We start from the raw sequence: 16,562 nt of genomic DNA on the forward strand, positions 1-16,562 counted from the left end.
CCAACTTTTCAATGTTACATTTTACAACCTAATAACTTTCTTTTAAAATATGTGCTTCATGTGTAATCTCTATTATAGCACAATGGGCCCAAGATGATTTTTCAAACAAAGACAGACTTTTATCAAACAGAAAGTGAAAACTTCTTTAAAACTCTAATCCCAGCCCTTTGATGTGATCCAAGCAGTTGAATGTCTGAAGCCACACAGTTTCATTTCAGCTTGCACGAAACAGAAGTTCTTCTGCATGTTATGGTGTACCCCTACCTAATGAGCTACATGGCCAGGTGTTAAAGACAGATTCCCATTCTGGTTTGACCTGAATAAATTTTTCAATTTTAAGGTGACACTCCTGAAAGTATTTACCTCTGTATTCAAAGGAAGTATTAAAAGGGAAATGGTCCTCTGATGTGGGGAAGGTATTTATTCCCCAAGCATTTTTACCTGTGTTTTGTTTTTCCAATAAAATTGAGACTTTTGACTTGGTAAGAAAGATGTTTCTTCAAAAAAAGGAAAAGCTGCATCTTTATTAAATCAAAACAGATTTGGACACTTGTCATTCTCCAAAATGCAGATGATTATGAGGCCTAAGACAAGAAGCATAAGCTTAGTGATGTTATTTTTTTTCTCAAGGCTCTGGCTGTCTCATATGTCAGACAGGCATGTGTATTCTGCACATCCAGCAGGGGACAAAGATCAGAAATTTAAAGGAGCTGTTTGTGATTTTGGATGGGATGTGGCACACAGATGAAAGAGCAAACATTTTTCCCCTTAGTTTAATGCTAGCACTAGATTCCTAAATTAAGCCCAGCAGGAAATAAACATCCACCACAGATTTCAAAAGATATCTCACATCTTTGTATTAAAACGTGTTATTTTAAGAGTCCCAAATGTTGCATGTCTGATTTTTATTAAGTCCAGAGCCAACATAGGAAGTGTTATTTGACTTTAGTTTAAAAGAAAGCAGAAAATATCAGTGGACAATGGGATGTAAATTGCAGGAAGCCAAAACAAAATTGAAGAGTATCGGATAATGGGCCTGATGCTGTTATCTATAGGAATACTAAGGCCACAGGCTTCAAAAAATTACTTTGATGACCTTGAGAGCTCGCTCAGACTATGGAATATCAAGTTAGCAGATTTTTCAGGAGGAGAGGAGGGACAACAGTCTCAATTTTTGTCTTCCAAACAAACTGGAGACATGTTTCTGATATGCATTTCTGATTTCCTTCTATGCTAAATACCTACAATATTGTACTCCAAAGGAGAACAAAGTTAAACATCACTCCACATGTTCCTCATACCTTTCATGTGTGTAGTTCTTGGTGAAAAGAGTAATTCCATGCCCATATACCAATGTAATTAAAAGTTTCAACTCTGAAAATTCCTTATACAAAGTCTGACACTACCAGGATAGGATTTTGCCCAGCTCAATCACAATACACCAAGCTTTTATTTTGGAGTTTGCAGATACTATTTTCTTTCCTTTTCTTTCCCACTGACTTTGATGATGTTTTGGGATTAAAACAAGGAGTAGACAGTTCCCATGAGATGAAAGACATAACTGCAAAAAAACACTTACTTAGAAGATTTAAAAAAAAAAAAAAGAAACAACCTCTAGGAGTTTGTTATGTATTTATTTAAAGAAACACTCCTTTGAAGGGGCTTAGAGTTCAATATTTTAAATAAGTTTCTGCTATATCAACTCTAGTTGGAAATATAATGCCTTTTTAAATTGCCAAGCTGATGAAAATCATAACAGGACATTCACAGGTAGACTAAATGTATTTTTACAGGCAGAAAGAATAGCTCCAAGTTCTTCTGCAAACAGTGCCAGTAATAAAACCTAAGCTTCTCTCATTTATGGCCATTACAACTCCCAGCAACCCTTACTCCAGTGACACCATTTCAATAAGGTTCCACACATTCCTCCTCCATCAGCCAACTCCCAGCTGGGCACAGAAGCAGTCCTGCTATGGCAAAGCCTGAGCCACAGTTCAAGAGGTTCAGCCAGACTGAGCACAGACCTGGTAGGCTCACACATCTCTCAGAAAGGACTAATTTATCTTCCTCTTCTAGCCAGTCCCATATTTCATAACATTTTTATTGCTTTCCCCTTCCAAGTCTGCCCAAACCTCCTAAGGCCAAGACCTTAATAACCTCCAAAGGTTATTAGGTGAAGGGATGAGGCAGAAGAGGTACAGAGGGAGAAAAAAATAAGAAGAAAAAAAGGAGAGAGGAGAAATTAAAAGGAAAAAAAAAGGCCTTGTTTTCTTTGGGAAGTAGGCGAAAGACTTTGACAGCAGGCAGAATTGTGTGCACATGAATGAGCTTTCTCACACTCCTCAGTCAGCTGACCCAGAGGAGAAAGAAGACCTTTGGTTTCTGCTCCTGACACCACTTCTGCATGCAGTGTAAGCCAAGCTGATTTATGTCTCCATTTGTGCAAGCTTAGAATAAGCCCATAGTAACTTACATACATCTTCCACATTGTGGACAAGAGTAATTTATTAGGGATAACAGGCTTTGAGATCCCTGGGTAAAAAATGCAAAGAACTAACTCAGTAGTTTCTAACTCAGGGCCTGATTGGCATCAGCAGATTCACAGACTACTCCAGGTACCTCCATTCACCAGCTTGAGTCTCCAAGTTTCAGGTCTCATTTCAAGTTTCCTTAACTTGAGAAATCCATCTCTGTGAGGTTTTGGCTGTGAGGCTGATGAGGTATTGGATTTACTGTGAACTCAGGTTAAAAATTATGCAGGACCTTAAGAAAATGCTGACAAAACCAGAAGAAAGTACCAGTTAACATCCAGAACTCATCTCTCACAAAAGGCCAGTGAAACTGCACTTAGAACTCCCTGAATGTTTCAACCAACAGGCGTAATAATTTGGCCCATCTTTGCAAAAGATGAGTTCATCCTTTGCAAGTTTTCTGTTCACATACACTATAGTAAAAAACAAAAATTGTGTTTGCTGGTCTTTGCCAGCTTCAGAATCTAGGAAAGAATCTTTCTTCCTTTCATTACATTTCTTATCTTGTTAATCTGCTTAAAGGTCATATTCTCTACAACCATAAAATGCAGATTTATTCCTTTATATTTGATCCTGTGTTTCATTCCAATCACTAAGATATTATGCAGGCTTTGCCCTCAAAATGTGCCCAAATACTATGAAGCAGTAGCACTATGTTAAATTGTTCCAGAAGTGTGGAATACGGAATTGTTTTTAAACAATTGATTTGCTTTTGTTTTTAAAAGCGCGTGTGACATAACTGCTATTTATCACACTGAGTGATGTCATTGTGTTAACATGGGCTGTGGCTGTCTCTTGGACATGTCTGTGCTCAGTGGTCTTGCATTTAAAACACTAAAAATACGGTTAAAATACTTTTGAAATTACAAATGTGAATTATAACACTTTTTATGGAAATTCTGGTTTCTTTTTAATGCTGCGCTGCCAATATATTTGTCACTGGAAGCAGTGAAATACTAGAAGTTTGGTATCATTACCTCAGCATATTCAGGAATTTAAACTGATCAAATTATGGAATTGATTTTTAAAGCTTCAGCTTATGGAAGTAGGGAGGAGATGCCTGGGAAAAAAAAACATCCATTCCATCTGCAGAGTGGAATTGATTATATGTTCTGGATGGCTTATGCTCTAGGACTACAAAAAATTGCAGGTGACTTTGGTTACTAGAGGAGCTATTAGTCAGCCTGAATTATTGACAAATTTTTGTGTAGTGTAGCTGCAAACACCTCCCTCAGTTTTCTGTTTCACTCTCAGAATGTAAACATTCGGAGCTGTCGTGGAAAGGAAGGTCAAAAGGTTCAACACAGGAACAAGCTATTCCAGAATGTAAGATTCCATCAAAACTAAACTTTTATTTTGCAGCCAGTACACAGGAGAAAGTTTCCATCTACTCTTAAGATTATTTCACATCAAGATAGTTATGATGCATCATAATAAAAGGAATATATCCAAAGAATGTACCACAGTGTCCAGAGAAGGTGTTACACCCTTCATTTGATGCTTACACACCAAAGACCAAAAGGATCCACTGGGCAGCAGGAAACTATGAAAACAGAATTTAAGAAGAGATCAGGATTCTCCAATACTATCCTATCTGTGGAATGGGAGATACACAGACTTAAAAGCAGGCAATTTAGGAAGTGTAACACACTTCATCTTTGTTCCAAAACACACATCATAACTAATACTAAAGTGCACTGAAAGAACAAAATAAAAGAAAAATCATAAACTATTTTTCTTTATTTATTTTTCCCATCATATACTAACATCCAGTCCCTTAGGACATGACTACACTCTTTCCACAAGATGCCATTCCCTTTCAATACTCTGAATCAACCATGATAGTTGAACAAGTGATCATTAATTATTTGGCCTTACTCCTACTATTCAGTGTGAAGTCCCATGTCTTGTTTACCATGTACTGTTCAAAGCCTGATTTGAACAATGAATTATTCACTTGCTTGTGGGTTTTCCTACAGTGCTCATCACAACATCTGAATGCATTACAAACATTAAGTGACTCATTTTCACATCATCTTTGTGTGATGATATGAATGATATCATTGTATGCACATTACAGAAGCAGGGGCATGACACAGGGAGAGTAAAGCATCTGTTAATTCCAAATACACAAATGGAGGCTTGCAGGGGCAAGTTTCTTCAAAATACTTACATTTGTCACACCATTCTAGCCAGCTTCAGTAGCACATGTGGATCATAACCAGAGGTGGTCTCGGAGCATGCCTCTAGAAAATGAGGAGGACAATCAAAATTCCCTTATCACATGGAAACATTTTGGTTTTAAGCTATACTGTGCGTTAGATTTGATGAGTCAAAAATGTAGACAGTGGAAGGAAAGAAATTCTTAGAAGAAGCTGTTACACTGCAGAGGTATAAAAGAAGGTAAACAGGAGAACCTCATATGCAACAGATCTGAGGTTCCTCACAATAAGAATTTGCACTGTGCTGTTTTCTCAGAGACCATCATATTTCAGAGGATATCTCTTTTTCATTAGACATGAGGGAAACAGAGTGATGAAGGATGAAGAAAAGGCTGAGGTGCTTAATGCCTTCTTTTCCTGTCTTTTACAGTCAGACCAGTTGATCTCAGGCTGCCCAGCCCCTTGAGCTTGAAGATGGAGCAGAATGAAGCCCCCATAGTCCAAGGGGAAATGTTCAGTGACCTGCTATGCCATTTAGACATGTGAATTCATGGAGCCGGATGAAATCCACCCAAGGGTACTGAAGGTGCTCACTTGAGCTACTTTCCATCATTTACCAGCAGTCCTTGCTAACTGGGGAATTCCCATTGACTGGACGTTAGCAAATGGGATGCCCATCTACAAGAAGGGCCAGAGGAGGATTTGGAGAACTACAGGTTTGACAGCCTAACCCTGATGCTGGGGGGGGTCATGGAAGGTCAACTTGAATGTCATCATGCAACATGTACAGGGTGTCCAAGGGATCAGGCTCAGCCACCTCTCATGGGTTTACGAGAGGCAGGTCCTCCTTGGCCAAACTTATCTCCTTCTGTGGCCAGGTGATGGGCTTGGTGGAAGAGGGAAGGCCTGTGGATGTTAGTAATGCCTGGATGTTAGTAATGCCTTTGCCACTGTTTCCCACAGCACTCTTTTGGAGAAGCTGGATGCTAATGGATTGGATGGGTGCACTGTTCACTGAGTAAAACACTGGCTGGATAGCCCGTCCCAGAGAGTGGGGGTGACAGGACAGAGAGTGGTGGTGACAGGCCAGTCCTGTTTGGTAGCTTTACTGAGGACCTGGACAAGGGGACTGAGATCGCTCTCAGTCAGTTTGCAGGGAACACCAAACTGATGGGGTGGGAGTCTCCATCTGGGGGAGGGTAGGAAGTCTCTACAGAAGGATCTGGACAGGCTGGATTGATTGGCTCAGGACAGTTGTATGAGGTTTAAAAAGGGGGAGCTCTGAGTCCTGCACTCGGGTCACAGCAAGCCCAGGCAGTGCTACAGGCCGGGGCAGTGGCCAGAAAGCTGCCCAGCAGAAAAGAACATGGACATGCTGGTTGACAGCAGCTGAACACGAGCCAGAAGGTGCCCAGGTGGCCAAGAAGACCAGTGGCATCCTGGCTTGTATCAGGAACAGTGTGGCCAGCAGGAGCAGGGCAGTGATTGTCCCCCTGTACTTGTCACTGCTGAGGCCACACCTCAAGTGCTGTGCTCAGTTCCGGGCTCCTCTCCTCAAGACATTGAGGGGCTGGAGCTTGTCCAGAGAAGGGCAATGGAGTTTGGGGAGGGTCTGGAGCACAAGTCTGATGAGAAGCAGCTGAGGGAGCTGGGGGAGTTTAGCCTGGAAAATAGGGGGCTCAGGGGGTCCTCTGTTCCTCACTGCAACTGCCTGAAAGGAAGGTTTAGGTAGGTGGAGCTGGCTCCTTGTCCCAAGGGAGAAGGCCTCACTGCACAGCCAGGAGCACACCAAGACTGCCATCAGAAATTAAAAATGGCTTGGGACTGTGTGTTTAAACAATAGGGATCATCTTTAATCTTTTCCTTTGGATATAATTCACTCAAACACACCTGACCTCATTCAAATATAATTTAAAATCTCTACATGCTAGTTGTAGGTATAGTTTCTACTATGACAACTTCTTCCACAGTTTGATTCTTTTCCCGGTATCTAAACCTGACAAAATCGTGCATCCAGACCATCTGCCATTTTACTTAGCATTCCAATAAATGGCTATGCTTACACAGGGTTTACCTTTCTACAAGTGAAAACAGTTCCAAATGGGGTTAAACTTCCCTAAGAGGCAGACATGGAAACAATGCTGCTGTAGTGGGGAAAATCATTTCACAATTACTGTACTACAAAAATAAAGGGGTTTCTGCTTCAATTCCAATAGCCATGGTATTTCCATGGGAAATACACCTGGATATGCAGGGCAGCACATATTTTGTGTTCAGCAGCTGTAACACAACCCAACAGGCTGCTAGGTATAGACCAACACTGATTTTTCAGAAGTGACCCAGAACCTGTTCTCAGTTCTGCAAAAGGTCTCTTACACACTGGGAAAAAGTTATTGGAAGATATCTTCTCTCTAGCCTTCAAAAATCTGATTTAATTACAGTAATCCAATTCAAATTATAGAGGAAGGGCAAGCGGGTTTTGTCCTATACACACTTGCAGTGTCTTTCATTCCTTTTTTTCATGGTTTTCCAGACAGCCTGGGAAAACTCCCTCTGAATTCAATAATCCAAATGAATTAGCTACAAACCCAAGTGGCTCCTCTAGTCTTTGGAGAAGTCCCCATTCATGATTCAGGAAAACAGGATTCAACACTAAAAATAGCGGCGCTACCAGAGCAGAAGGAGGTGACTTGGGGTTTGTGGCTCTCTGTGAAAGACTTTTGAAATCACCTGGAATGCCTGTCAAATAGCTGACAGTATCACTGTCACACACCAGACATCAGTGCCAGATGTACAAGTTAATCCTGAATCAAGGTCTAATGGGAGGGTTTTTTCCCCTGTGGGAAGGCAGAATGTCTAGGAGAAAAGGTTGCAAGGAATTCAGCAGGGAGGCACATGAGACAGTCTCCCGGAGTTTGAGTGTTATCATTTGCTTGACTCCAATGCTTCAATTTCTGTCAGTCACTGGTTTTCCAGAGGCTGAGTTTAAAATGCTAACCCCTGCTGAAGTCACAGGCCAGCCATCAGACCACACTGACACCGAACCTGATGGAGAAGAGACAGCATGGAAGAACTATGCCCCCATGGCCATTTCTGCTCAGGACTTGCCCAGCTCTTACTAATTCACGTCACTCATGGTCACTGTGTCTTCATGCAAAATTTTCTCCCCCTTTTTTTTTTGTCTCATTACATATTACACTAAACTAAAAGACACTTCAGCTTAAGAAGTTCAAAAAAAGTAAAATTTGCTTTGGGAAATAAACTTATCTCAAAAATTCAGCTCATCCCAATTTTAATATAATACACACTCCTAGCCCCTCTACAAGGTTTAAGCTTTTTAGGAGACTGTGGGGATATTCCAAGCACCATTTTCATCTTATGTCTTCTGTTTCAGAGCAAAGTTGACATGTGTTACCAGCGAGCAAGCCCAGGAAGAAATCAGATCTGAGTACTTCCTACCCAGAAGAATGGAGAAGCTAAAGCAATAAACGTGAATTGATGGCTTTATGATAAGACTGAGATCCCAAAGACCATAGCCTGTGCTTAAACCTGAGAGAGAAGAGAAAGGTGAAGTAGTTCAAGACTCAAGAGTGTAAGCTGGTTTACACAAGAGTCACCAGTAGGTAGTTTTAACTGGAACAAACAAGGGCAAATACCAGTTCCACTGTAGCTGTCTATGAAACACCAAATAGTTTAATACATTCAGACAAAAAATCTGCAGCACTGGCATTTGACAGTTACAAATCCTGTAAAAATGCTATTTGTGCTGAAATATGAATTTGCTATTACTTTATGTTCACTACAACATTTGTAAACAAAAGAATTTCTTAAAAGAATTCAAGTACCTGCTAATTCATAATTGTGTAAATAGTTTCACTATGCACTGGTATTCAGTAATAAAAAAATCATTTTCTAATGCAGTCCTACTCTGACAATAGCATTCATTTCATTTAAAACTTTTATATTACATATATATTTTTTCCCTTCAAGACATAGTTTAGGTTATGGTTTATGTCACACCATCATATAACACAAATCAGCTTCTTCTTAGGGGGATAAATAAGGCTACAGGAATAAAAAAGGACCATTTCTTTCTATTTACCTAATTTAAAAATTTGTATTTGAAAAAAACCAATAACATATTAGAAAGCAATTTATATATTGGGATATTAATTTGACAAAAAAATTGTGAAGGCAGTTAAAAATATTGTAAGCCATATCACATGGTTTTAATAAACTACTTGGAAAGCTCTTACATAATATCCGTATAAATAAATACGGATAAAATAAATAAGGTAAATATATAAACCTCAAAAGTTACTAAGTTTGAATATAGTAATTTTGCAACTGTGTTTTAACATGGAGCCTAGGTCCCGTGGCTGTGACAGATTGAGCACTACAGAAACTTTACTCTTCCCCTCAGCAGCTGCTAGAAGATCATTCTAATGGCTCCCTCAGGCTGGGTTCAAGGAGCAGCAGCAACACCATTGGAAGGGCTGCAAAATTTGATACCTTCTTTTGTAGCCTACTCCCCTCAGGCCAAACTGCAGAGCTTTCACGTGAAGGGTGAAGGGAATAAGAAGGAGACTTTTGTCTGTCTTATTCACAACAAATAAAAAGGATTTCCAGTCTCACAACAGAGAAAAACACCTTCCTGTCCCATCACAGGTTGCAAGGCTGTGCCCCTACTGAGTAAGCCCCTGAAGGAAGAAGCTTTTCATTAACTGTGAATTTAGTAACACTGCTAATCCATGAACATTCAAACCACACCAACAAAACAGGAATGAGAATGGACTAAAAATCTTTATTTTTCAATAGATTTTTAGCACATTTTTTAAAAGATGTTTATGCATTTTCTCTATTTTCTCTCCCCTGAAGTTTTATAATAAAATTCAGTTGTACTGTCAATTTTTTTCACTCCTCTCCCTAAAACTGGAAGCTCTTGAAAGAAACCTTGCTTTTTGTAAAAAAGAGTAGCAAAGCTTCACAGAATTGTTCCTCTCCAGGTGCAAAGATCACAAATATCAACCAATATCTAGAGGCTACAGTCCTAGACTGAAGCTAGATTAAATGCTTTGGAAAATACTCACTTCATATTTAAAAACAATTTTTTTAAAAAGCTAGCCAGTGACTGACTGGGAAAATGCTGGAAATGTGCCAGGTACTCCATTCAAAACACCTTGAAACAAGCTGCACTACTGCCTATATTTGGAAACCATAAAAAGTTGCAAAACTAAAACCATATCTTGTAAATATATACGTTCAGCCTTCATGGTTTTCAAAGGAAGCAAGTACAGATAAACTACAAGGATAACATTCGCTTGGGTATGAATGTGGTTTACATCTGTTACTGGTTAATTAGCTCAAACTTTACCCACAGTGGAGTTTCAAAGATGCAGGGACCTGTGTTAAATACATGAGACATATTTTGGAGCACTGAACAGTCCTAAAAGTCCCAAAATCCAACTGGTAAATCTTCCAGCCTTGCAGAAACACCTTGCTTGGTTGGAACATTTAGTGGGTTAGGCATGAAGAACCCTGTCAGGGAAGCTGGATCCCTATTCCAGTTCCCATCCATTTACTCTTGTCTCAAGTCAGTCACCCACAGGCAGTCTCAATTCTGTCACAGGGAAAGGACACTTGATGTCACAGACTTGCTCAAGTAATGCACATAACCAGCCTGGAGAGAACACATCTCTGTGTTTCTTGACCTAGGTTTTATTTACACTCAGTAATCACAATGAGCTTCACTTATACACCTTTCAAAACTAGCAAACAGAATTTTCCTGAAGTAGCCCTTGGGAAAAGACTTTGCAGTTTAACATAAAACACAGTTTTCTTTTTTTAAAAAATGAATCCATCTATTTTTCTATCATTATGAATGTGAAAACAGCAAAACTGTGTTAAAGCAAACTATTGAAATGGTTGTATCCTGACTCTAGCAGCTATTTTTTAACTTAGCTAAGGAGTTAAAGCTAGCATTAATACATATTCAGCAGAGGACATGCTGGCTACGTGGTCATAATACTAACCTGTGATGAGGATTGTTATAAGGCAATAACTTTCCATCTCCAAAACCTAATTTTACATTTTTTTACATATATAAAATAATAGCTATAAAATGTCACTAAGACAGAAAGAAAATTATGTAACATCATGATCACCTGGCATCTCCTTAAATATCATTCATATATATCTAAACTTTCAAACAAAAAAGGAAAGATCTGATTGTAAAAGATGGGTCATAGTAACAGCCAACATTTTTTAAAAATTGTCTTAGAATTCTTCAGAGGTGTTAATTTTGATGCAAGCTCTTTAACCCTAAGAAAATCTTCTATCAGCTGTGTCACTTGGTATTGATTGCTGCTGAAAAAACAAATGGGAAAAAGTTCCCAATACTTGGATCAGCATTCTGAGACCTAACTATAGAACACCACAATTTATTGACCTCTTTTTACTAAAATACCACATCTACATCTCAGAATTGTATCAAGGAGTAACTGTAGAGGATTTCAGAACCAAAAAATAAGAAAAGAAAAATACTTCAAAACCTAAAAACAAAAATAGAGTCAGTCAAGGATGGTTCTATTACCAGTTTTTTCCATACACTCAATATATGCATTTTCGAAAGATCATTAAATGCTGTTTCTTTTTTTGTTTTCTTATTTTTAAAGGCTCACTGTTTTAGATTAGCAGTTCACACTTACATCAACACTCATCCATTTTAAAGGAGGAAGCTACTTTCCTCCCACAGCTTTCCCTTGTGAAGTAACCTGGTTGAGTTATGAAATCCTCTTAAAGAGGTCGTTTAAATAAGACATAAATCAATGGAAAAAAGGCCAGCCTTCCTGCACAGATGTCATTTCTATTTATTTTGAGTGCAAACCCCAATGATCACAAGTTCAGAAAATTTATACTGCAACCCAATCCTTATAGCCCATTGTCAGCTGATAGCTCTTTGTTAAGCAGAGCAAAATCCCCATCAGATCCTGACAGTTTTACAGGACTCTTAGTAAGATTTTTCAGCAATAAGACACAACCAAGCCTCACAGTCTTGTTCCTCAACACAAGCTGGTGTGAACCCATCTTTGTGCTACACTCCAGTGATACTCTCTGAGCCCCATGAGATCAGATAATTCTGAGCACTCTGGTCCCTAACAGATCTCCAGGCACACCTGGATCACCTCAAAAAGGAAATATTTAAGTGCAGATGGAAACATCCATGTACCTAACCTAGCCAGAACAAAGCCATGGCGCACCTCACTACCTTCCAACACAGCACTCAGAAAGTGAGTGCTCTCCCACCAGACTTTATTTTGCTGTGTTCACTGACTGTGCAGGCTCAGCAGTGTTAGCAAGAAGGAGTTACAGGCACAGCAGACAAATGAACTGGGGGAAAAAAATCCCAGGCTTACACATCTCCCAGGGCTGAGCAGGTATGACGAGGTGCAGAGCTGCAGATGCAGCTGCTGCACTATAACACACTGCTGGATGTGCAGCCTGCTGGAGGTAACACAAAGCTCCAAATCATGGCAGCCAGGCAGGTGTACCTAGAAACACCTTAATGCCTCTTCTCACTGCTTCAGTCAAAAGCAAGAGAGATATTTTGTCCCACAGCATTCTAAGCCTTAGATCTGAGCTGTGATAATCTAATAGATCATTTGTAACTTCCTTCCCTTCTCCATGCTCCCTCCCTCCCAGCAAATCAAATTGTTTCAACCCTGTAACACATATCCTATCTCACTAGAAGGACACAGATCTATACGGATGCAATGTTTATTTGAAATCTCAACAGGATAAAGGTGTTGGGCTAACAGAACGGTTTCCTTTCCGCACAGAAAGTGAAAAGTACTCAAAAGTTTATCACAAATCTAATAAAAATGATATTAATAAAATAATAATTCTGGTCACTAGTACTGGAAATTTTACCCTCATCCCAAAACAACGTATTTCTGCCAAAATCTTTCTGAATCTGAATGCTCCTTGCTGAAGTATCATTAATATGCCTCCATGCAGTAGCACAGGAAATGAATTGTATCTGGTCTGCATGGAATTCTAAAAATTATGCACATATTTATCAGTCTTGTCCTACATGCATAAATCTACCTTTACAATTTCTGGAAAACACTGATAAACACTGCTTAGGAGACAAGAAAGGTACAAAAAAAGAAAAGGAACGAATTTACACGGGAATTTACTGTGTCTGCAGGTCATACAAATGAACCCAGTTTTTTTCCCACAATTAAATCTAAGGTGTTATCAAGACAATCAGTTTATTTTAAGACTGTCAACCCAATATATAAATTTCCTTTTGTGCTTGAAATGCCTCTATCAGATAAGATAGCTTTTGTTTAAACTGCTATTTTCAGCCTTTGCTTTGAGGGTTTTGAATATACACAGTGAAGTAACTTGAGATTTCCTACCCTGTTTTAAAATGTGTTTCTTCTGTCTGTTTGTATTTTGTAATTTCCTGTCAAGTAACCTCACCATAACTAACTTTCCTTGCTCCAACCCACTAGTTTTTTTCTTTTTTAAAGCCATTCCCACTTCCTGAGGATGGTAATAAAACACTGATTACATTCGGCTGTTATCTGTCTTTTCTTCCCCTGCTTCCCCCTCTCTCACTCCCTTTGTCAAAGCCAGCACTCAGGTTTCAGCTCTTCACTGACTGAGAGAGGCACATAACCAGGAGAGGAAGCAAATCAGACTGCAGGAATCCAGATTCATTAGAGTTTATTGGGTCAATCAGCAGCTGGAGCAGAGCCAGACAATTAGGCTGTGCAGTCCCTGAAGTCTGGATGCACGGCTCTCCTTCCAGAGCCCAGCGCGCTCCGCAGCGGGGCACACGTCGGCACTGTGCCTGCCTGCCTGCTGCAGGGGAAAGAAAGAGGGAAAACCAAGCAGCAGCACCTTGCTGCTTCAGATCAGTTACCACTAACTGGAGAAAAAAAGTTTGTTTAGCCAGTTTCTTCTTCATTAAGCATGAAGATGCTGTTACTTCCGAATCTTTCATTGGTTTTGCCAAATACTACCAAAAATCCGGTTTGTTAAAATATCACCACACAGAGCCAATCGACTATTCAACTTCATCTGAAATTCTCTAACCACTTACATTTCTCTTTGACTGCACATTTCTGTTTCAGCCAAGCTTAGTCCTCACTTAGTGCTCTCTCTCTCACTCTGCTCCCCTTTTTCACTACCCGCAAGAAGTCAGCCCTACCTATTTCAGCAGTTCTTTTCCTCCTTTCCCTTGTCTGTAAACTTGTTGCAAGCACAGGCTAAAGCCACTGCACCCGCTTCCTCTCTTCTAACTATACTGGATCATGTCCAGCCCAGTTTCTGCTGTTTGCCTTTGAAGGAAAGTGCTTTCACCACAGTAATTCATGATCTCTTCCTGGGCAAATCTCAAGGATCTCCCTCCTACACAGTCCTTCTGGCTCTTTTGATATCACTGGTCATCATCCTTGCTCTGACATCTTGTCCTCACTGAATTTCAATTCAATCTCTATCTTTCCTATGATACTTCTCTCCTCTGGGCAGCCCACTACGTCGATGGGCACTCTGAAAGCTCTGCCACTGCCACAGTATTCTTCCCAGTTTAACACAATTAGGGGATCTCTTTGGGACTCACCTCTGCACCGACGGTTCAGATTCCATTAAGAGATTGCCAAAGCAGTCTAAGGTGGTCTGGAAGGAATAGGAGAGGGACATAGACCAGGAGCCTTAGATCAGATTGAGAAGCTTATGCAACCATGTTGTTAGACACTCCTTTTCACCTTCCAAGACATCTCCTTTGCACTTAAACACATGTATCATTCTACCTCCCAAATGTTCAAATTCTGCATTTTGCCACAAACATAAATTAACTTCCCCTAACACTAAAGGCCTTCCCTACTAATAAAACTTCTTCCTCTTCCTTCAATTGATGCCAACTCTGGGAGTTGCTTGCACAGCAAATTTAACGTCACTTGGGATAGTTCATTCTCTTTTTCCTAGTATCAAGTTCAGTCGTACCCTTTCAGTCTCTCACTCTGTACTTTATTTTAACTAGTCTAACAGCATTCTCCCCTTGAATGTCCCAAAAATCTCCACTTGAGTGTCCCAAAAATGCCACTGCCTTCTGACAGGGCAGAAAAGGTACAACAGCTGGTCATGTTACCATCTCTGTCCAGTCAGAAAACCTCCAAGTAACCCCTCCAGTTTCCTAACATTGCATCACATTTAAGGTTCTTTTCACACCCTCTTCTTCAACTTGTTCCTAAAGTTTACATACTTTAAACCTTCCTGAACTGATGCAGTGGTACTCAAGAACCACAATGTGAAGCAGTGTGACACCACAAAACTACTTCTGTTCCAGATAGCAGACACAATTTAGCACAAAGCATAGAGCCCAGAGCTGGGCAGTAGGTGTTGAAGGATCTGGTAAAAATTCTTGCACTCATACCTTCAATTTCTGAGTGTGCACTTATAAAGTTTATCTATTATTATGTGATTCAGAAGCACTGCCATGTTCAAGCTTTCTTTCCCATCACATTCAAACTTGTTTTCTCGCAGTGGTAACCACGTGGGTTTCCTCAGACAGATATGAGGGGGAATTGGCTTTTTCACACATAGGCCACTTGTAAATATACTTAATCCCTGCAAGAGCAGCAGTGTTACCTACTAGTCCTCTTGCTATTTGAAAGTTATTTATAAGGCTCAAATATTCTTTTTCTATGTGTAAAAAACATCACTTGTTAGCTTCCATTCAGACCGAGTTCTAGCAACTCTAACTTTCATCCTTTTCTGACAACTTTTCCTTCCTCAGGACACAGAATTCAGACTGCTGGAGTACTTGCAAAAGCTCCCAGTTTCTGCACTATTCAGGTCCATGAGCTCCCAGTGCAGCCAATTGGCATTGCTAGCAGCTTGGCAAACTCAGGTTAGCTATCTCTCAAAGACAAATTTTAATTAAGGACAAACTTTTAATCGTCCCTTTATTTTAATTAAATCTATTCCTGATCACTTGATCTTAAGTTACTTCCCAAGTCCAGCTTTTCTATTATATCATTATTAGCTGCTAAAACCAGAACAGATACCCTTTCATTCACTATGTCCTTTCTTGCTATGTTGGTGGGGAGGGGGTAGGGTGATTTGGGGTTTTTTTAATGATCTTTTACAGTTATACTCATGGACAGTCTACTACTTTCTCTTACTGAACACAGCAAGTACTTTTTCAGCAAGATTACTATTCTTCTATGCACTTATTGCTCTCTACAGTGTTTGTCTTCACAGGTAGTTCAGATTCCCCTTCCCTAACAACCTGGCATTTAAGTACAAACATTTTCCTTGTTTCTAACTGACCACAACCAATCATCTTGTCAAGTTAAGCACAAACCTTTCATTAAATGACCTGATGGTCCAGTTAACATCTCTGTCATTTCTATCACTTACACTCTTCTTTCATTATCCATTAATATATCTTCTTCCTTTTTGACATCCTGCACACTAAAGCCAGGCATGAATATCATATGATCATCTTCAGACCCTTTCCCATCCTCTCTTGACATATTCAACTGTTGTAACAGCCTCAGCAAAAATTACTGCCACTCCACACAGTGACACAGATTATCCTACAGGAAATATTCTAATTTCTTGAATGCAACCCAGAAGAAACACAGTCCTAGCTTTTTTCTCATCTGCCAATCTGCCTTCTCTAGGAACTGGGAGAATTCTGATCACCAGAATCCTCATTTTCTGCAGAAATCATGGCAAAAGTGTAAATGGGAAGGAATCTGCATATCTTGATGAGGTTTTCCTAAGAAAGAGCAAAACCACTGAAACTCCACCTTAAATTATAGCCAAAGTCTGAGGAAGGAAAGTACCATGG

General features: G+C 39.8%; 1 long non-coding RNA gene across 1 annotated transcript in view; it reads right to left on the reverse strand.

Moving 5' to 3' along the window:
* The window catches only part of LOC132329854 (uncharacterized), a 124,653-nt gene that overhangs the window by 94,850 nt on the left and 13,241 nt on the right, over window positions 1-16,562 (reverse strand). Inside the window, exon 2 of the long non-coding RNA XR_009487199.1 lies at window positions 4,705-4,777. This is a non-coding gene — a long non-coding RNA (uncharacterized LOC132329854). The remainder of the gene's footprint in view (window positions 1-4,704; window positions 4,778-16,562) is intronic.

Source organism: Haemorhous mexicanus, chromosome 1 (genome assembly GCF_027477595.1).
Source record: "Haemorhous mexicanus isolate bHaeMex1 chromosome 1, bHaeMex1.pri, whole genome shotgun sequence".
In the NCBI taxonomy this organism is placed as follows: Eukaryota; Metazoa; Chordata; class Aves; order Passeriformes; family Fringillidae; genus Haemorhous; species Haemorhous mexicanus.